This window comes from Bufo bufo, chromosome 4, assembly GCF_905171765.1.
Source record: "Bufo bufo chromosome 4, aBufBuf1.1, whole genome shotgun sequence".
NCBI classification, from domain to species: Eukaryota; Metazoa; Chordata; class Amphibia; order Anura; family Bufonidae; genus Bufo; species Bufo bufo.
This window is the reverse complement of record NC_053392.1, coordinates 103,106,486-103,130,031: the sequence shown is the minus strand read 5'-3', so window position 1 is coordinate 103,130,031 and position 23,546 is coordinate 103,106,486.

Genomic DNA, 23,546 nt, shown 5'->3' with positions numbered 1-23,546 from the left:
TCACCTCAACATTTACTCCTACACAAACAACCACACTGGTAGTCACCACTGTTGAGTGAATCGAAGTTGACGAAGTGGAATTCAAACTGAATTTGAGGACAAATTTGATTAGTCACAAATCCGAGTTTCTTGGCGAATCGTGTTGACAAATCGGATGCTTTCTAAAATGGCTGCTGCACATGTTACAAAAAGAAGTAAGAAGCCCTGGAATGAGGGATCACCCATAATGCCGTGCAGCCAGCCAATCAGCAGATAGACAGCCCCTGTGATGTCACAACCCAATAAAAAGCCTCCTCCTGCCCTGCCTCCACCATTTTACTGTGAAATTAGTGCAGGGAGAGATGTGACAGGTGCTAGGGACAGTGATTAAGAAAGCCTTTATTTGTAAAATTTTAGTTTGGAAGAGTTCAAGGACAGCACAGGGACAGTATAGGTATCCACATTGTTTTATACATACTGTCACGGATGGTGTTGCAGAAAGCTGGAACTTATAAATAAACATCCAACTGGCTTGATCCCAAACTAAGGAGCATATGGGTTATCCCTATAAAACCCCTAGAGCTCTCCCTGACTGCTATGCCTATGCAAAGATCTTTATGGTAGACGATTGCATGTCCACGTACCTTATACTATCTGACACCTGAAAACCCTATAATAGTGAGGGGACACGACCACCGGCTCCCTGCACTTAATACGGATGGAGTCAGGGTCACCTACAATCAAGCCAGCAAGTAAACACAAATAAAGGAAACAGACTTATCTGAGGAATCAGGAGAAGAAGCCTCCAGCAGTGAACAACTCATCCAGGAAGTAGTATAAACTGCAAAGTGAGGCAGTATGGGAGAGAATATAAAGGGAGACAATCGGTGCAAATAGATGACAGCTGGGAGAAGGAAAGGAGATGACAAAGTGAAACCAAAACAAAAAACTTCATACAAGATGTAGCGAAGAACGTCTAACAGAACCTTCTCACAGAGCTGGCGGTGACACATACGTAATTCTATAACACCTTGATTTTGTAATTGGGGTTAGAAATCTGTCTAATACTCCTGATTTTGAGCTGTTCACATTGTTATATACATAAGTAATTCCATTAGGCCTTGTTTCTGTAATTGGAGTGAAATAGCACTCTAAATATTTTTTCATGTATTTGGTTTTACACCTTGTATTATAGATAAGTAATTTCATTAAGCCTTAAAATAGTGCTCTATTTTTTCACGTATTTGGTTTTGCACCTTGTTTTTTACAAATGTAAATCCATTAGGCTTAAATTCTGTAATTGGGGTGAAATAGCGGTCTGATACTACTGCTATTAGGGTGCCTACATTGTTTTATACATAAGTAATTCCACTAGGCCTTGATTCTGTCATTGGGGTGAAATTGCGTTCTAATACTACTGATTTGGGGTATTCACATTGCTGTATACATAAGTAATACCAATAGGCTTTGTGATTATGTAATTGGGGTGAAATAGTGCTCTATTTTTACAGTCAAGTGTCATCTCTGTTTTGAACCCACTCCTGTTTTTTTGGCCTTATCAATACTGATCAATTACTGACCAAACTCTGACTGTGTCCAGGCAGATGTTCAAAAGACAGGATCCGTTTTTTTGCAGTTGTTCTTGTGACGGATCAGAAGAAGGGAAAAATAAACAGTGACGTCAACACACTTACTGCAGACACCCACTCCACTCTATCAGGGGGGCACTACTTGTATTAGCGTGTAACAGAACAGGGTTTGCTAAAATCTTATTTTCCGGCGTATAAGACGACTTTCTAACACTAGAAATTATTTTCAAAAGTCGGGGGTCGTCTTATAGGCCGGGTATACTCAGATCCGATGGTATATTCTAACCCCCAGGCTTCCCCATGGTGACGGGGACTCTTGCCTGGGGGTTAGAATATACAGGGCCACGCCGATCACAAGAGTACATTTATAAACTGTAATCGGTAACTTTAACTTTAATCATCGCTCATCTGTTTACTAGGATACCTTACTCTCAGCTCCGGTAACAGCAGGCAGTGCGGGCGGCGCTCACTCACTGATGTCACGTGCCTGCTCCTCCCACTAGGCAGCGCGTGACGTCAGTGAGTGAGCGCCGCCCGCACTGCCTGCTGTTACCGGAGCTGAGAGTAAGATATCCTAGTAAACAGATGAGCGATGATTAAAGTTAAAGTTACGGATTACAGTTTATAAATGTACTCCTGTGAGCGTCGGGGAGGGGGATCTGTGGATGGCACTGTTATGGGGGATCTGTGGATGGCACTGTTATGGGGGATCTGTGGATGGCACTGTTTAGGGGAGGGAGATCTGTGGATGGCACTGTTATGGGGAGGGGGATCTGTGGATGACACTGTCATTGGGTGGATCTGTGGATGACACATATAGCATAAGATGCTATATAGTGTCATCCATAGATCCCCCCATAGCAGTGTCATCCACTGATCCCCCTCCCCATAACAGTGCCATCCACAGATCCCAGTCAGTTCCCTGGACTGGAGAAGATTGTCTTGAAGACAGGGAGGGCTGGGCATTCAGGGGTAGTCTTATACGGTGATTATAGCCCAAAACCTTTATTTTAAATGGAAAAGTTGGGGGTCGTCTTATACGCCGGAAAATACGGTATGTGAAATTAGCTGACGATGGTGTAATAGAAGTTGCGCTCTTTGACTCTATATTAGAAACTTGGGTCTCTGCATGATTACGTACCTGATGCTAACAATGACCTGTAAGGCTGTGTTCACACTTCAGTTATTTGGTCAGTTTTTGACCCATAACTGACCAAATAAGTGAAGTGTGAACTGAGTCTAAGAGCGACGCCTGTCACCTTTCTGTCATACTGACGCACAGTATCTGTTTCACTACCACAACAGACTCCCTGCAGCCAGGAAATAGCTGATTTATAACGTGATTCATGACAAATTAATTTGGATCGAATTTTTGGGAAAAATTGGGCAAATCTTCCAAATCGAATTTTTGAAAACTTTAGTAGTGACACAGGTATCCACCTCAGGACAACTCAGACATCTACCTCAAGATTTACTATTGTACAAAAAAAACAACACACAGGTACTCACCTATATCCACCTACGCATACATTTACCCTAGCTCACACTCTTCTACACAAACATCCATACAGGCACTCACTCACCTAGACAATCACCCTATTTCTCTCCCTGTCTCCTAAACAGACAATTACACAGGCAGTCACTCACACATGGAAATGCCACGGCCTGGGAAGAGCGGAGTGGTGGATGGGAGTGGCTCTGGCTTCAATAATTATTCACAGTGGCAATCCTCACACGAATTGTCTGGGGATAAAGAACAGAACTGGATCGCACATCCACAATGCTATGCTTTGATCTAACTGGCTACTCAGCGCCATTTTAAAGTGTACAGCCCCCCATACTGCATGCTGTACCAGAGGCATTAGTGTACATTTTGATCAAAAGGCATAAGCACACTCACCACACCTAGGTCGCTTTTTTGAGTGGGACCTACTCTGAAAAAGGCGCAGCGACCATGCGGTGATGATGCGGCACTGCCCTAGTAGGTGGCGGGACTCAGGGGTCAAACAGCACCTCTGCTATCTGATTATGCCACCCATGGCACTGGGTCCCACCAACCCACCAGCACAGCGTCACAAAAATAAAGGCCACCACGCAGTACTGCACCATGTGAACAGTTGTCTAACACAACATGTCCATTACTATCAGAAGCTCCAGGTCAATGACCACTATATGCAGACCAATGTGATTAAGACCACCTGTGCCGAATGGGAGGAGTTCTGATACCAGTAATAAAGAAGAAAGATTCAAATAATTGTCTGGGGGTAAAGAACAGAACTGGATCGCACATCCACAATGCTATGCTTTGATCTAACTCACTACTCAGTGCCATTTTAAAGTGTACAGCCCCCCATACTGCATGCTGTACCAGAGGCATTAGTGTACATTTTGATCAAAAGGCATAAGCCCACTCACCACGCCAAGGTCGCCTCTCTGAGTGGGACCTACTCTGAAAAAGGCGCAGCGACCATGCGGTGACGATGCGGCACTGCCCTAGTAGGTGGCGGGACTCAGGGGTCAAACAGCACCTCTGCTGTCTGATTATGCCACCCATGGCACTGGGTCCCACCAACCCACCAGCACAGTATGGGGGGCTGTACACTTTAATATAGCGCTGAGCAGCGAGTTAGATCAAAGCATAGCATTGTGGATGTGCGATCCAGTTCTGTTCTTTACTCCCAGACAATTATGTGAATCTTTCTTCTTTATTACTGGTATCAGAACTCCTCCCATTCGGCACAGGTGGTTTTAATCACATTGGTCTGCATATAGTGGTCATTGACGTGGAGCTTCTGATAGTAATGGACATGTTGTGTTAGACAACTGTTCACATGGTGCAGTACTGCGTGGTGGCCTTTGTTTTTGTGGCGCTGCGCTGGTGGGTTGGTGGGACCCAGTGCCATGGGTGGCATAATCAGACAGCAGAGGTGCTGTTTGACCTCTGGGTCCCGCCACGTACTAGGGCAGTGCCGCCTTGTCACCGCATGGTCGCTGCGCCTTTTTCAGAGTAGGTCCCACTCAGAGGCGACCTTGGCGTGGTGAGTGGGCTTATTGCCTTTTGATCAAAATGTACACTAATGCCTCTTGTACAGCATGCAGTATGGGGGGCTGTACACTTTAATATAGCGCTGAGTAGCGAGTTAGATCAAAGCATAGCATTGTGGATGTGCGATCCAGTTCTGTTCTTTACCCCCAGACAATCCTCACACGAATGTTCTTTAGGGCCAGGGCAGTGATAGGAGGGATGATAGTAGTTGTGGTGTCCTTGGTGTTGTGGGTTTGGTTCGGGTGGAAATCAGGAGATGTAGGTGTAGTAGCCGGCGAATGATGCTGGAGTCAGTAACCAGGCTAGTTGTAGAAAATAAATGTCTCTCTTTATTAAAGTGCAGAATGGGAGTTGTAGTACTTACAAAGATTTCAAAACACAGTTCCAAACAATTCTCAGTGCAAATCTTCCCAGATAGCAATATATGGATGTACGCCAGGATGGGTGTTGTAGTAAAGTCTCTCTCTGCAGAATCTAAGGCTGGCAATATTATTCTTGCAATGGTGAATTGAGTTCCCAACTGGGGGGTACAGGATTAAGAGACGGGTGGCCAGGACCATGTCTAAGTGTGAAGGTTATATTGGCAATGTCCCTCTCCCTGCAGTAAAGTTTCTATCAGCTTTAAACTACAAATACTTTATCGACTGACTCCAATGCTCAGCCATGCAGGTTCTGGACCTTCTAGTTGTTTCTTTTCTCTTTTCCTGGAGTACTGTGTAGTTGAGATGTTTCTTTTTTCTTTGTAAACTTCTCAGAAATTGTGATTTTCTGGCATGAAGGCCTAGTTCTCTGAGGAGTGAGCACATGGAGCTTCTCTCACTTCCTCCACTAGTACACAACTAACTGAGCTAGCTAGGGGAGATCTGAATCCAACACCTAACTTCCTACAGAGGCAAATTCAGGGTCATTAACCCTGACTGATCCATACAGACATATGCTGGTACATTACAAGGCATTAATATATTAAATAACTTTACATAACGAGAACAGTTTGCAAGTACCCTATTCTCGGATACTTCACAAACACTTACCCCTAGTGCTAACTCTCCTTCATGAACAATTTGTCTACACAGAGATCCATCTTGGTGCTCATTTCCGTGTCCAAACCTGCAAACACTTATACACATAGGCATCCACTCAGATGCCTACTCTTCTACACAAACACTCATACAGATGCCCAAGCCAGCACTCACTCTTCCACACAGATCCCCAACCTGTCACTCATCCTTGCAAACACCTACATATTGCATATCTGTATAAAAATCGTCCCTCACCCTCATTAGGCTCACACATCACCATTTACTTTTCGATTCCTCTGATCTGTCAGAACAGAAAAATAAAAAAACAATTTCTGTAATTTAGTGTTATGCACATTTTGCATCCGTTTTAGCCATTTCCATTATTTTAGATTAAAAAAAAATCCTGCCAAAGGGGCTCTGCTACTCTCATGTGGGCCCAACACTAGACCAGGAGACTGCCATCGCCTTCCCGTTGACAATGCTCACACTCACCAATCTGTATCCACTTGGTTGTCTCTAGGACATGTTATGGGTGCTGTACACCACACACTTCTCTGCCCACACAGCACCTTCACACTCACACTCTCGCATAATCTCAGTCCCCACACACACCTTTCAAGCTCCCACAAGTTGTCTTCCCCCAGGAACTAGCTTTCCTTGTTCTGGTTACATTTAAAGTCAAATTAAAACAATTTTACTATATTAAAGGAAATCTGTCCAAGTTTATGTTGTGCTGCCTGATGCAAACACAGGGGAACTTACTGTTATTGCGCAGTTAATCACTGGAGTCTACTCAATGTAATGCAAGTCCTTGAGTCCTCGTATCCATGAGCTCCTGCCCCCACCGTCCCCATTGCTGATTGTCACAGGATATGAAGAAAGCTGTCAATCATCTGCAGGAGCTGCAGCTCATGAATACAGTTCCTTTTAAAGAGCTCCTGCCACCTACAGAGCGTAAGCAACTATTCTGAGGGCTTAACTAAGAATCAGACTTTGAATTTAGTAGGCGAAATAATGCCCTAGTAATGCCAGTTGTTCTGTCTTCATACATGTTCACACAGTGTGCAGTCTGACATTCAGCATAAACCATTCCTGTCTTCCAAATAAGAGGACTGTTCTTTGTAGTCTAACTTGTTTATTGGTCAACAGGTAGAACTCTCTGTGCGATGCGCGTGAGTGAGAGATTGTACAAGTGTGATAAAACTACAAAAATATAAATAGCATGTATAAGTGTAAAGCATAGCATGTACTATAACCAGTGATGGCCAGTTCGCAGTGTTCGTCCGCGAACACATGCGGGCTGCCATCTTAACTCAAAAGTCCGGCGAGGCACAGGTAAGCCCTTACCTGTGCCTGTGCTGGGAGCCGGTCTGAAACAAATGCGATCACCGGGAGCAGGCAGTTCCGAGAACAGCCCGATGAAGGCCCCCGGCGGCTGTTCTCGAAACTGTGTCTTACCTGTGCCTCGCCGGACTTGTGAGTTAAGATGGCAGCCCGCATGTGTTCGCGGACGAACACTGCGAACTGGCCATCACTGGTTATAGTACATGCTATGCTATGCTTTACACTTATACATGCTATTTGTATTTTTGTAGTTTTATCACACTTGTACAATCTCTCACTCACGCGCATCGCACAGAGAGTTCTACCTGTTGACCAATAAACAAGTTAGACTACAAAGAACAGTCCTCTTATTTGGAAGACAGGAATGGTTTATGCTGAATGTCAGACTGCACACTGTGTGAACATGTATGAAGACAGAACAACTGGCATTACTAGGGCATTATTTCGCCTACTAAATTCAAAGTCTGATTTGTGAGTTAAGATGGCAGCCCGCATGTGTTCGCGGGCGAACACTGCGAACTGGCCATCACTGACTATAAAATTTGCAGTCATCAGTGAAGGCACATGGTAAAATGGCTACCGGTACATAAGATTGCATGGCTAGCTAATTAGGCTACTTTCACACTGGCGTTTTGGTTTATGTTTGTGATATTCGTTCAGGGATCTCACAAGTGGTTCAAAACAGATCAGTTTTGCCCTTAATGCATTCTGAATGGAAAAAGATCCACTCAGAATGAATCAGTTTGGCTCCGTTCCGCCTCCATTCTGCTTTAGAGCAGCGTTTTGGTGTCCGTCTGACGAAACTGAGCCAAACTGATCCGTCCTGGCACACAATGTAAGTCAATGGGGATGGATCCGTTTTCACTGACACAATATGGCACAATAGAAAACGGATCAGTCCCCCATTGACTTTAAATGGTGTTCAAGACGGATCCATCCATGTTAAAGATAATACAAATGGATCAGTTCTGAACGGATGCATGCAGTTGTATCATCTAAACTGATGCGTTTGTGCAGATCCATGACGGATCCGCACCAAATGCGAGTGTCAAAGTAACCTAACAGTAATAACAACTATACCTGAGTAACAATTACAACAAACTGAACAGCTCTGCATAATATGATGTCCCTGAAACAAAGGTAGATCTCTCACCAGATATGCTTTTACAAGGATGGTGGCGTTTGAGAAGGAGACATGCATAGAACAGCTCTGAACTGTGTCATGGAGACTTCTCTTTCCCAGAATGCTTTGCACTTCCACAATGCACTGCACCACCCACAATGCAGTAGTCTTTGTAATAGGAAAAACAAAGTGTATTACAACTTAACACCGCTAGATGGTGCTATAACCACACTAAACACTTCAGAAATACCAAGACTGAGGCAGACGTGATCTGTAATGATTCTCTAACCAAGCTGGGCAGAACACCAGTAGCATTCATTGAAAATGATTCCCTTCAGTTCACTAAACTCTAATATCAACAGCACTTAGTAATATGCTTTATTTTGGAAATCATCCTCAGAGCTTAGATCACAGGGACCATGACCATATGTATGTGTCATTTCATATGAACTTAAAGGCAATGTGTCATCAGACAATGCCTTACTGTTTGTTTTAGACGCTGGTCTTAATATGAAGAGGTGCTGGTGTTCTGCCACTTTTCTATACCCGGAGAAAAGTCTAAACCGGAAATGACGCAGCCGCACCGGAAGCGACGCAGCCGCGCATCAATAAACTGGTGGAGGGTGTGTGCGGCGCAAGCACACTTCCACTGTCTAACAAAGAATCATTGCTGCGCCTCCATAGAAGTACTTCGCGCACCGGGGTATAGAGATTTTAAAAGTGTTGCATCAGATCTCCCTACTCTTGAGTGCGCAGGCGCCCACAAATCATCAGTTACACTTCACCCTCTCAATAACTTCGGCGCATCCAGCACCAGTTCTAAATTTAAGCTTCTTAGCTGTCTTACATTTATACTATTTTATACGCCTAAAACAGTCCCAAAACTATGAAGTATTAATATCTAAAGCTAAATGTACTGGCTTTATATAATTTTTCGAACCTGTTTACCATGATACACTTCCCTGGAAAAGCTCCTGAGAGCGGCTGTGTGGGAGGAGCAGCTGTAAAGTGAAAGTAAAAATCCCAGCATGCACTGCAGCAAGCATGGGCGTAGGAAGCGGGGGGTGACGGGGGGGACCGATCCCCCCCATGAAATAATGCGGGGGGGACAGGTTTGGTTAAATCCCCCCCAGGCTCCAGCCAGGCCAGCGGCAGTGTCTGTGTGCGGCAGGGCAGGCCATGTGCGGCGGCGGCCGGGCAGGCACTGAGATGAGCGCTTCCATTGTGGAAGCGAAGCGCTCATCTCCATTTTTTTTAACTGGCACATAAAAGGGGGGCACTGGTATTATACTGGCACATGATTGGGGAATTTGGGGGGGCCCTGGTATTATACTGGGCTGGCACATGATTGGGGAATTTGGGGAGGCCCTGGAATTACTGGCACAGATTGGGGGGGGGTGTCTGGTATTACTGCCACATGATTGGGGGGTCTGTCTGATATTACTGGCACATGATAGGGGGGGGGTCTGGTATAGTGGCACATGATTGCAGGGTCTGGTATTACTGTCACATGATTGGGGGGTCTGGTATTACTGGCACATGATTGGGGGGTCTGGTATTACTGGCATATGATTAGGGGGGTCTGTTATTACTGGCACATGATTGGGGGGGTCTATTATTACTGGCACATGAAGGGGGTTCTGTTATTACTGGCACATGATTGGGGGGGTCTGTTATTACTGGCACATGATTGGGGGGTCTGTTATTACTGGTACATGATTGGGGGGTCTGTTATTACTGGCACATGATTGGGGGTCTGTTATTACTGGCACATGATTGGGGGGGTCTGTTATTACTGGCACATGATTGGGGGGGTCTGTTATTACTGGCACATGATTGGGGGGGGGGTCTGTTATTACTGGCACATGATTGGGGGGGTCTGTTATTACTGGCACATGATTGGGAGTGTCTGTTATTACTGGCACATGATTGGGGGGTCTGTTATTACTGGCACATGATTGGGGGGGTCTGTTATTACTGGCACATGATTGGGGGGCTGTTATTACTGGCACATGATTGGGGGGGTCTGTTATTACTGGCACATAATTGGGGGGGCTGTTATTACTGGCACCTGATTGGGGGGCTGTTATTACTGGCTGATGAGAGGCACTGGGGGGCTGATGAGAGGCACTGGGGCTCCTATCTGAGGTCTGATTGGGGGTCATTCATATTGGGGTCTGAGCTGAGGTGTGATCTGAGGTCTTATTAACATTGGGGATCTTATTGGGGCTGTTAGCTGAGGTCTGATTAACATTGGGGGTCTGATTGGTGGTCTGACCTGAGGTGTAATGAAAAATATTTTTTTCTTATTGTGCCCACTTCCAGCCCGGAGCCCAGCTGCCCAGAGCACTGATCCGGAGCAGCTTGGAGAAAAAGGCCTCACAGTCTCCCACACTCCTTCTGCCCGGCCAAGCCAGCCAGCACCTCAGGCAAGCCAGCCAGCACCTCAGGCAAGCCAGCCAGCACCCCTGAGTCTTCAGAACTGTAAGTGTGTGTGTGTGGGGGGGGGGGGGGGGGTTCACACACACACACACTTAAAATTTAGCAATATAAACAACTCGCAGTTTACTGAATAAGAATATACCCGGCGAGCATGCTGTCCCCCCGGATTTTTTGGGGTTCCTACACCCATGGCAGCAAGCATCTTCAGAGGAGCAGTCACATGATATTATCAAAAACTCAGCCATCAGTAAATAACTGCTGTATAGACATAGCAATAGAAGGAACGCTCCAGTACCAGCAGTAAGATATATAGACATAGTAATAGAAGGAACACTCCAGTCCCAGCAGTAAGATGTACAGACATAGTAATAGAAGGAATGCCCCAGTCCCAGCAGTAAGATGTATAGACATAGTAATAGAGGGAACGCCCCAGTCCCAGCAGTAAGCTGTATAGACATAGTAATAGAAGGAACGCTCCAGTCCCAGCAGTAAGCTGTACAGACATAGTAATAGAAGGAACGCCCCAGTCCCAGCAGTAAGATGTATAGACATAGTAATAGAGGGAACGCCCCAGTCCCAGCAGTAAGATGTACAGACATAGTAATAGAAGGAACGCCCCAGTCCCAGCAGTAAGCTGTACAGACATAGTAATAGAAGGAACGCCCCAGTCCCAGCAGTAAGCTGTACAGACATAGTAATAGAAGGAACGCCCCAGTCCCAGCAGTAAGCTGTACAGACAAGGCCGGCGTCTGCATCCGGCATACCCGGGCAAGTGCCAGGGCCCACAGCACAGCTGCCAGAAGCAATGAGCACTTCCATCAATACAGATGGAAGCGCTCATTGCTGGAGCGCAGGGAGCTGGGTCCTGTCGCTCACCACTCCGCTCCCAGCACTCCTCCCCTCCTTCAGGCCAGCGGCGCTCTGAATGGTGAAGCAGGAAGACTTTTCCCCGCTCCACCATTCAGCCTGCAGGCACTGAATGCTCTGCCGGCCTGTGTGAGCGGAGCCTGCAGCCTGGTAATCTGCATAAGCTCCGCCCCCACACAGTGCTGCAGAGCGATCTGTGCCTGCAGGTAAGAGAGGACTGTGAGCTTCAGGAACGGGACAAGGTGAGTAGTTACTGTATTTTTTTGTTTTTAATACAGAGGGGTCACAGAGGTCTTTATTACTATGCAGGGGGCACAGAGGATTTTATTACTATGGTGGGGGCACAGAGGTATTTATTACTATGGAGGGGGCAGAGATGTCTTTATTACTATGGAGAGGGCACAAAGGTCTTTATTACTATGGAGGGGGCACAGAGGATTTTATTACTATGGAAGGGGGACATTGGTCTTTATTACTATGGAGGGGGCACAGAGGGCATTTCTACTATGGAGGGGGTACAGAGGGCATTACTACTCTGGAGGGGGCACAAAGGGCATTACTTATGTGAATGGGTCACAATGGGCATTTCTACTATGGAGGGGGCACAAAGCCAGAGGGCATTACTACAATGAAGGGGGCACAGTGGGCAATATTACTGTGAAGGGGGCACAGTGGGCATTATTACTGTGAACGGGGCACAGAGGTCTTTATTACTATGGAGGGGGCACAGAGGACTTTATTACTATGTAGGGGGCACAGAGATCTTTATTACTATGAAGGGGCACAGATGTCTTTTTTACTATGGAGGGGGCACAGAGGTCTTTATTACTATGGAGGGGGCACAGAGGACTTTATTACTATGGAGGGGGCACAGAGAGCATTTCTACTATGGAGGGGTAACAGAGGGCATTACTAATGTGAAGAGGGTGCAATGGCATTTCTACTATGGAGGGGGGCATGGAGCCAGAGGGCATTAATACAATGAAGGGGCACAGCGGGCATTATTACTGTGAAAGGGGCACAATGGGGATTTCTACTATGAAGGGGGCACAATGGAGATTATTACTGTGAAGGGGGCACAATGGGGATTATTACTGTGAAGGGGGCATAATGAGGATTATTACTGTGAAAGAGGCACAGATAGGGCATTGCAACTGTGAAAGGGGCACAGAGAGGGCATAACTACTGTGAGAGTGCAAAATGTGGGCATAACAACTGTGAGGGGGCACACTTCTGCATGGTTGTACAATGAGGGCAAAACTACTGTGAGGCGGTACAATTGAGAGGGGTGCCAGAGAAAGGACCCGCCCTGGGTGACAAACACTGTACTCACGCCACTGAAGCAGGGAACTATTTGCTTCCTGCTCCACCATTGAGCTGCCAGCGCTCCACAGCAGCAGCACGATGTCCTCACCTCTGCTCCTTCTACACAGCAGCGCGATGTGTCACAGTATCCTGCTGCTGCTAATGGGGAACGCAGATCATGGGAGATGCTAGGTGATTGAGGCCAGGAGTATTTATTGTTTGTTTTTATCACTTCCTGTGAAGGGGGCACATCTGGGCATAACCACTGTGAAGGGGGAACTGGGCACATATCTTGGCATATCCACCGTAAGAGGGCACATATCTTGGCATATCTACTGTGAAGGGGGCACACATCTTGGCATATCAACTGTGAGGGGGCACATATTTTGGGATATATACTGTGAAGGGGAACATATCTTGGCATATTTACTGTGAAGGGGGCACACATCTTGGCATATCAACTGTAAGGGGGCACATATTTTGGGATATATACTGTGAAGGGGAACATATCTTGGCATATGTACTGTGAGGGGGCACATATCTTGGCATATCAACTATGAAGGGGCACATATTTTGGGATATCTACTGTGAGGGGGCACATATCTTGGCATATCTACTGTGAGGGGGCACATATCTTGGCATATCTACTGTGAGGGGGTACATATCTTGGCATATGTACTGTGAGGGGGCACGAATCTTGGCATATCAACTATGAATAGGCACATATTTTGGCATATCTACTGTGAGGGGGAACATATCTGTGAGTAGACCTGAGTGACCGAAATACTAGGTAGAAAATAAAAGTAGTCACATAAGGACTGATTCACATATCTCCGCTCTGTAGCATGCTCTGTGTAAGGTATTTAATCTATAATACATGCAGTTTTATTGCTGTAAGCGCCGTGCAAAATGCCACAAGGGGGCCCACTGAGACTTTAGGCCCACTATAGACAAAGTAATAGAAGGAACGCCCCAGACCCAGCAGTAAGCTGTACAGACATAGCAATAGAAGGAACGCCCCAGTCCCAGAAGTAAGGCCTCTTTCACACGAGCGTGACGGATTGGGTCCGAAAGCGTTCAGGATGCGTTCAGTGAAACGCACACTATTTTGAAAGCAATTTCACTTCTATGGGGCCAGGGCTGCGTGAAAAACGCTGAATATAGAGCATGCTCCGATTTTCACGCAACGCTCATGTACGAAGCCCCATTGAAATGAATGGGTCAGGATTCAGTGCGGTTGGTATGCGTTCACCTCACGCATTGCACCCGTTCAGAAAACTCGCTCGTGTGAAAGTGGCCTAAATAGAGGTCACTACCCGTCCCACACATGTTTCGGGAGGGGGTGGGTACCCTGTTCATAAATTTGCTGTGGGGCTCAGTCATTTCTAGTTGTGCCACTGGATGCAAGCTATGAATAGAGGGGGAGATTTATAATTTCCCTTGTTTCTTAAAAGTAGAGTTAAAAACGTGCAAACTATGTGTTTGCAACTTTTTAACTAAAAAATAAAAAAAGGGCGCATGACAATGGCAAGGAGGGGGCGTGACCAGTCACCCCAACAAATTTATGTTCATTTTCGCCAGTTTTCTCTGACTCAAATGAAGCCGGAAATCTATGGCAGCTCTTAGCTATCAGAGATTTTTGTTTAGGTGCACGGACTGCCGGAGGAGGAGGATCTTTCGAGCGGGGGGACAGCCCTTTGTTGCACAAGAACTCTGATGAATAAATTTGTACAAATCGATCTGCTCACATAGAGAGGAGCCTCCTGTCTATCATCACATAACTTACTCCCAGCTGACAGCCTAGAAATCATCTATGAATATATGACTACCCTTCACCTGGGGGAAAAGGGGGAACGAGTGTAGTCAGACATCTCTATATACAATGTACAGGGGGTCACACATCTGTATATACAGTGTGCACAGGGTCACAGATCTCTATATACAGTAGTGGGAGTCACACATCAGTATATACTGTACAGTATACAGTGGTGGGGGGTCACACATCAGTATATACAGTATACAGTGGTGGGGGTCACACATCAGTATATACAGTATACAGTGGTGGGGGGTCACATATCTGTATATACCATATACAGTGGTGGGGGTCACATATCAGTATATACAGTATACAGTGGTGGGGGTCACACATCAGTATATACAGTATACAGTGGTGGGGGGTCACTTTCCTCTATCATCACTATATACAGTATACATTGGTGGGGGGGTCACACATCAGTATATACAGTATACAGTGGTGGGGGGTCACACATCAGTATATACAGTATACAGTGGTGGGGGGGTCACACATCACTATCATCAGTATATACAGTATACAGTGGTGGGGGGGTCACACATCAGCAGTATATACAGTATACAGTGGTGGGGGGGTCACACATCAGTATATACAGTATACAGTGGTGGGGGTCACACATCAGCATATACAGTATACAGTGGTGGGGGGTCACACATCAGTAAATACAGTATACAGTGGTGGGGGGGTCACACATCACTATCATCACTATATACAGTATACAGTGGTGGGGGGTCACACATCAGTATATACAGTATACAGTGGTGGGGGGGGTCACACATCAGTATATACAGTATACAGTGGTGGGGGGGTCACACATCAGTATATACAGTATACAGTGGTGGGGGGGTCACACATCACTATCATCAGTATATACAGTATACAGTGGTGGGGGGGTCACACATCAGTATATACAGTGGTGGGGGGTCACACATCAGTATATACAGTATACAGTGGTGGGGGGGTCACACATCAGCAGTATATACAGTATACAGTGGTGGGGGGTCACACATCAGTATATACAGTATACAGTGGTGGGGGGTCACACATCAGTATATACAGTATACAGTGGTGGGGGGGTCACACATCACTATCATCAGTATATACAGTATACAGTGGTGGGGGGGTCACACATCAGTATATACAGTGGTGGGGGGTCACACATCAGTATATACAGTATACAGTGGTGGGGGGGGTCACACATCAGCAGTATATACAGTATACAGTGGTGGGGGGTCACACATCAGTATATACAGTATACAGTGGTGGGGGGTCACACATCAGTATATACAGTATACAGTGGTGGGGGGGTCACACATCAGTATATACAGTATACAGTGGTGGGGGGGGTCACACATCACTATCATCAGTATATACAGTATACAGTGGTGGGGGTCACACATCAGTATATATAGAATACAGTGGTGGGGGTCACACATCACTATATACAGTATACAGTGGTGGGGGTCACACATCACTATCATCACTATATACAGTATACAGTGGTGGGCGGTCACACATCAGTATATACAGTATACAGTGGTGGGGGGGTCACACATCAGTATATACAGTATACAGTGGTGGGGGGGGTCACACATCACTATCATCAGTATATACAGTATACAGTGGTGGGGGGGTCACACATCAGTATATACAGTGGTGGGGGGTCACACATCAGTATATACAGTATACAGTGGTGGGGGGGGTCACACATCAGTATATACAGTATACAGTGGTGGGGGTCACACATCAGTATATATAGAATACAGTGGTGGGGGTCACACATCACTATCATCACTATATACAGTATACAGTGGTGGGCGGTCACACATCACTATCATCACTACAGGGAGTGCAGAATTATTAGGCAAGTTGTATTTTTGAGGATTAATTTTATTATTGAACAACAACCATGTTCTCAATGAACTCTAAAAACTCATTAATATCAAAGCTGAATATTTTTGGAAGTAGTTTTTAGTTTGTTTTTAGTTTTAGCTATTTTAGGGGGATATCTGTGTGTGCAGGTGACTATTACTGTGCATAATTATTAGGCAACTTAACAAAAAACAAATATATACCCATTTCAATTATTTATTTTTACCAGTGAAACCAATATAACATCTCAACATTCACAAATATACATTTCTGACATTCAAAAACAAAACAAAAACAAATCAGTGACCAATATAGCCACCTTTCTTTGCAAGGACACTCAAAAGCCTGCCATCCATGAATTCTGTCAGTGTTTTGATCTGTTCACCATCAACATTGCGTGCAGCAGCAACCACAGCCTCCCAGACACTGTTCAGAGAGGTGAACTGTTTTCCCTCCTTGTAAATCTCACATTTGATGATGGACCACAGGTTCTCAATGGGGTTCAGATCAGGTGAACAAGGAGGCCATGTCATTAGATTTTCTTCTTTTATACCCTTTCTTGCCAGCCACGCTGTGGAGTACTTGGACGCGTGTGATGGAGCATTGTCCTGCATGAAAATCATGTTTTTCTTGAAGGATGCAGACTTCTTCCTGTACCACTGCTTGAAGAAGGTGTCTTCCAGAAACTGGCAGTAGGACTGGGAGTTGAGCTTGACTCCATCCTCAACCCGAAAAGGCCCCACAAGCTCATCTTTGATGATACCAGCCCAAACCAGTACTCCACCTCCACCTTGCTGGCGTCTGAGTCGGACTGGAGCTCTCTGCCCTTTACCAATCCAGCCACGGGCCCATCCATCTGGCCCATCAAGACTCACTCTCATTTCATCAGTCCATAAAACCTTAGAAAAATCAGTCTTGAGATATTTCTTGGCCCAGTCTTGATGTTTCAGCTTGTGTGTCTTTCAGCCTTTCTTACCTTGGCCATGTCTCTGAGTATTGCACACCTTGTGCTTTTGGGCACTCCAGTGATGTTGCAGCTCTGAAATATGGCCAAACTGGTGGCAAGTGGTATCTTGGCAGCTGCACGCTTGACTTTTCTCAGTTCATGGGCAGTTATTTTGCGCCTTGGTTTTTCCACACGCTTCTTGCGACCCTGTTGACTATTTTGAATGAAACGCTTGATTGTTCGATGATCACGCTTCAGAAGCTTTACAATTTTAAGAGTGCTGCATCCCTCTGCAAGATATCTCACTATTTTTGACTTTTCTGAGCCTGTCAAGTCCTTCTTTTGACCCATTTTGCCAAAGGAAAGGAAGTTGCCTAATAATTATGCACACCTAATATAGGGTGTTGATGTCATTAGACCACACCCCTTCTCATTACAGAGATGCACATCACCCAATATGCTTAATTGGTAGTAGGCTTTCGAGCCTATGCAGCTTGGAGTAAGACAACATGCATAAAGAGGATGATGTGGTCAAAATACTCATTTGCCTAATAATTCTGCACGCAGTGTATATACAGTATACAGTGGTGGTGGGGTCACACATCAGTATATACAGTATACAGTGGTGGGGGGTCACACATCAGTATATACAGTATACAGTGGTGGGGGGTCACACATCAGTATATACAGTATACAGTGGTGGGGGTCACACATCAGTATATACAGTATACAGTGGTGGGGGGTCACACATCAGTATATACAGTATACAGTGGTGGGGGGTCACACATCACTATCATCACTATATACAGTATACAGTGGTGGGGGGTCACACATCAGTATATAAGTGATTATAGCACTTTTAGCAACGTGGATCTGACTTTTTATTGTATTTTATGTTTGAGACTTCACCTTCCTCATACAGACCCAGCAGCGCTTAGTGCTGTCAACAGCATTGGTTTTAATTTTTTTTCCTACGGCTTGATCAGACCCGATCTATGGCTCTTTAGTACTGATAGTTAGAGATAGAGGAGAAGAAGAGGACCTCAAGATCGGCGCTGGAGCAGATGCAGGAGATGGTGAGTAGTTTTACATGTACAGGTTTCTTTATTGTGCTTGCAGACAACTTGCTTCGGCTATTGACCTGATGAAGGAACTTTGTTGCCCTCAAAACGCGTTGTCTGCAAGCACAATAAAGAAACTCATACATGTAAATAGGGTTGTTTCCGGTACTCTCAGCATGCTCCAATCTCCTCAGCAGCACAGAGGAGAAGGAAGCACTCTCTCCCTCGCCCCAGTGCCACTGCTGCCGCTGCCACCAATGAGGAGGGAGGGGCGGGCACACTGTGCCACCGATGAAAGTAAACGTTTAATACAAATCCAGGAGGCGGGTGCTGGCAGGGAGCTGCCATCAGCGGCAGTTAACCCCTCAGGTGCCGCACCTGCCTCCTGTATTAAATGTTAATTATCATTGGTGGGGCAGTGCGCCCTCCCCCCCCTCCCCAGTATTAAAATCATCGGTGGAGCAGTGCGCCCCCTCCCCTCAACCCCCCAGTATTAAAATCATTGGTGGCACAGTGCGCCCCTTCCCCTCAACCCCCTCAGTATTAAAAACATTGGTGGCACAGTGTGCCCCCTACCCCCCCCCCCCCCCCAGTATTAAAATCATTGGTGGCAGTGGCCACAGGGTGCGCTCCCCTCCTCATCATTGGTGGTTCAGTGGCAGCTTCTGATCGGAGCCCCAGCAGTGTAATCCTGGGGCTCCGATCGGTTACCATGGCAGCCAGGACGCTACTGAAGCCCTGGCTGCCATGGTAATCTCCCTGCTGCTGTGTGCACTATGCACAGGGCAGCAGGGAGAGTGTGAGGTCCTATTCACCCTGATAGAGCTCTATTAGGGTGAATAGAACAAGGGATGAAAAGATCCCAGGTTCTGGCCCCTAAGGGGGGAAATAGTTATTAAATAAAAAGTTTAAAAAAATATATACATATTAAGTATAAATCGCCCCCTTTCCCAATTTTACATATAAATGCGGAATGCACACGGCTTTAATTGTTGTTTTATTTTTTTCAAATGGTATCGAGTATCACAATACTTTTTTATGGTATCGAAACCGAATCAAAATTTTGGTATCGAAACAACCCTACATGTAAAATTACTCACCGATCTTGAAGTCCTTTTCTTCTCCTCTATCTCTATTCACAAGTTTGGACCAGACACCATGAGTGGAGCATTGGGCGAGGACATGGCAGCCAAGCAGGATGGAGAACAAGCGGTGGACAAAATCTGCCAATTCAATGGAATCTCAAGCAGCTGTGACTTGTTCATAGCGGTATAAGGTGTATTCTGAGTAATACACAAATATAATCTCATTACGGTATTACGCTAGAGGCGCTGCCTCTGTCTTTTTCCATTCACTTCTCTGTACTGATGATAGATAGATAGATAGATAGATATTAGATAGATAGATATTAGATAGATAGATAGATAGATAGATAGATAGATAGATATTAGATAGATAGATAAATAGATAGATAGATAGATAGATAGTCTGAGTCTGCTGCATGAGGCCACCAATGCTGGCATCATTGATGGCAAACTTAAGGATTTTCTCTCAGTTTCATACCCCATGACACCTTTTCTTTATTTGTTGCCTAAGATTCACAAAAGTTTGAATACCCCCCAGGGAGACCGATTGTCTCGGGGAGGGGATCCCTATTGTCTAATATCTCTGTCTTTTTAAACAGGGTACTACGGCAATATGCAATGTCAGCCCAATCCTACATTCAGGACACCTCTGATTTCCTCAATAAACTGTCAGAAATTACATTAACACCCGATGCGATTTTAGCATCTCTGGACATTACCAGTTTATATACTTCAATTAGACACAATTTCGTGATAGAGGTAGTAACTAAAGCCCTGACCAAATCTACTTTCTCTGCTGAATGTCAGGACTTTATTTTACATTTTACACTTGGTTCTGACATGCAACTACTTTTTATTTGGGGATCATTTTTATCTCCAGAGGAAGGGGACCGCCATGGGGTCCAATGTGGCCCCCACTTATGCCAACATGGCGGTCTCCTTCCTCGAGGAGTCCCACATCTATGTATCGCCCCACTTCCGACATGTTCTGAGGTGGTGGCGATACATAGATGTTATTTTTTTGGATTTGGACTGGATCTGAGGACTCACTTTTGGAGTTCTTTCATTTCCTTAACACCATTGACTTAGACATCAAATTTACCTTGGAATATTCCAAGGAACAGATACATTTTTTGGACACCCTCATAACCGTGAAAGATCATGTGCTGTCGACTGGTTTATATTGTAAGCCCACAGATCGGAATACACTACTAAGTTATAATAGTGCACACCCAAGGGCGATGATTAAATCTCTGCCCTTGAGCCAATTTCTTCGTGCAAACCGCATAGTAAGTAATGAGGATGAATTATCAGGTACATTGAATCGGATGACACAGGCCTTCATAGATAGAGATTTTCCTTCATCTCTATTGAATGAACATCTGACCACTATACACGGGAAATCACGCACAGACCTCCTTAAAAAGAAAGGTAGGGTCAAGAAACATAATAATAGAATTCCCCTGGTCACTGTCTACATGTCATACAAAAGAGCCAGAAATCCACTCATGTCATACAAAAGAGCCAGAAATCTAAGGGATAAATTAATCCACACGGATATTGGCCCACAAAAAGAATCTGGCCAAACTTTTTTACGCTGCCCTAAACTGGGGAGCTTTCCCTGCTTAAACTGCGTAAATTGTCGCTACATGCAGAAAGGCAGTTTCTTCCTACATCCATTGACACAGAAAAAATATCACATTAAACACTACTTAACATGTGATTCTGCATTTGTTGTGTATGTACTTTGGTGCCCATGCCAGTTGCTATATGTTGGCGAGACTTCTCTGGATTTTAAAACCAGAATTAACCAACATACATACACCATCCGGAAAAAACGTATGGACCTTCCAGTCCCAAAACATTTTACGGACATGGGCCATAAAGAACGAGATCTGAGATGTGTACTGATAGATCACGTCCCCACTCCTCGCAGCGGTGGCAATAGACACACACTACTTAAGAAATGTGAAATCCGTTGGATTACCAGACTAAACACATTAAGACCCCATGGGTTAAATGTGGACTATAAGCCCTGGCTATTGTCCTGAGTTGGCATTTTCGGGTTTTGCTTGCTGTTTTCCTCTTGAAAGTATGTTTGTTAGTGCCCCCTGTTTTACTAACAGGGTGATTTTACTTGTTTTCTCACCTTTGTTTCCTTTTTTTCACTTATTTCTAGAATCTTGATGAGGATTGGGCCTGCTTGTCAGGAGTGAGCGGTGGAATACTGGTCAACTGGATCAGGATGGTGCTTGAACATCTGTACTAATAAACTTATATTATGTGATTTTGCAATGCCCTTTTTGGTACTTTTTCATTTATTATGATATTTTTTACGTATATGCTTTAGCTCTGGGAGCTACTTTTACGCTATATGAGCTGTAATTTTGTCCTTATTTCCTTTACTAACCGCACATGATTTGACACACACAGCACTAGCATGGCGTTTTTTTCAGTGCTTTATACTGGTGATCTGCATATTGCGGTTGGATGTTCGGACTCGGAGATCATTTGAATTAGCATGAGTTTGAGAGGTTGGTGACACTAGGGACTCTATAGGTCTTGCCTTTGAATTAATCCTCCCCTGTAATCTAGAGGATGGTCCCTTGTCTGTCATGCTAGATGTCCAGGAATGGCAGCTCGCTGACAGAGTGGACATTCTAACTGGTGGTTATGTGTGAATAACACGTGTCACACAGTTGGACTCCTCGTAAGATTAGGGGGTACTTGAATAATAATAAGATTGAGTGATTATTTTATGTACTTTGGAGATTTGCGGTACTACCGCTATATATGTGCTAGATCCCCTTATCAATACTATGATACTATTGTGCAATATGTCACCACTTTGTACCTCTCGAATTCTTTGCTGATCTATTCTTATGGTGCCGATACCCTAACCTCTGTCATTGCGGGTCTCAGTGTGACGCTGGATTTAGCTGTGTGGTGCTCTTGTCGTTTTACAAACCTATGCGATTGGTTACTAGGACAACTACAGCTAGGGGTGCGCTCCACGGTCTAGTGGAACGCTTGAGATATCGCGAGGGTTCCGGTGATGTGGCCACACCTATGATCACGTGATCGGACGCGCGAACACATGACTTGGAGGCTCTGAAAGGTCCTGTGACATGCGCAATACAATGATTAGTGCGTGATCACATGACCTGGAAGTTCTGAAAGGTCCTTTGACATGCGCATTACGATGAATAGTACGCCGGGATCCATGTGGACCATCGCCATCGCCCACTCCAGGACCTGCCTCATCATGATAATTTTAAGGTACACCTGTACACTTTTGGTCATTATGAAGACCTTCACATGTGTTTGTAATCACAATTATGATACGGTGATATGTTTTTATTATTCTAATGATGATTCTATGAAGTGGCATTGGTGACCACATCACTATGTTGTATTTCACTATGGAATGAGATTGTATAAGTACATGGATATTGTTTTTAAATTGATATTTGGAGATGATTGAATTTGATTAATGTAATTGTTCTGATGACTACCTAATTATGTAAAATTGTATAAATATGCACAATGCACTACTTACTATGTCACTGCTTGAGAAAGATCCCAGAAAGCGGATCGAAACGTCGCGGGTCTGGTGAATAAAGCCTTTTTCTACTTTTTTACGCTTTGGATGTGCTGTGGAATTTTTTCATTTTATCTACATTGGAGGTGGATCGCCCCCACAGCCACTGGCACTCCGACTGCACTTTACAGACAGCTGTGCTGCCCACACCTTTCTACCTTTATCTTAGATAGATAGATAGATAGATAGATAGATAGATAGATAGATAGATAGATAATGATAAATAGATAGATAGATAGATAGATAGATAGATAGATAGATAGATAGATAGATACAGGGAGTGCAGAATTATTAGGCAAGTTGTATTTTTGAGGATTAATTTTATTATTGAACAACAACCATGTTCTCAATGAACCCAAAAAACTCATTAATATCAAAGCTGAATATTTTTGGAAGTAGTTTTTAGTTTGTTTTTAGTTTTAGCTATTTTAGGGGGATATCTGTGTGTGCAGGT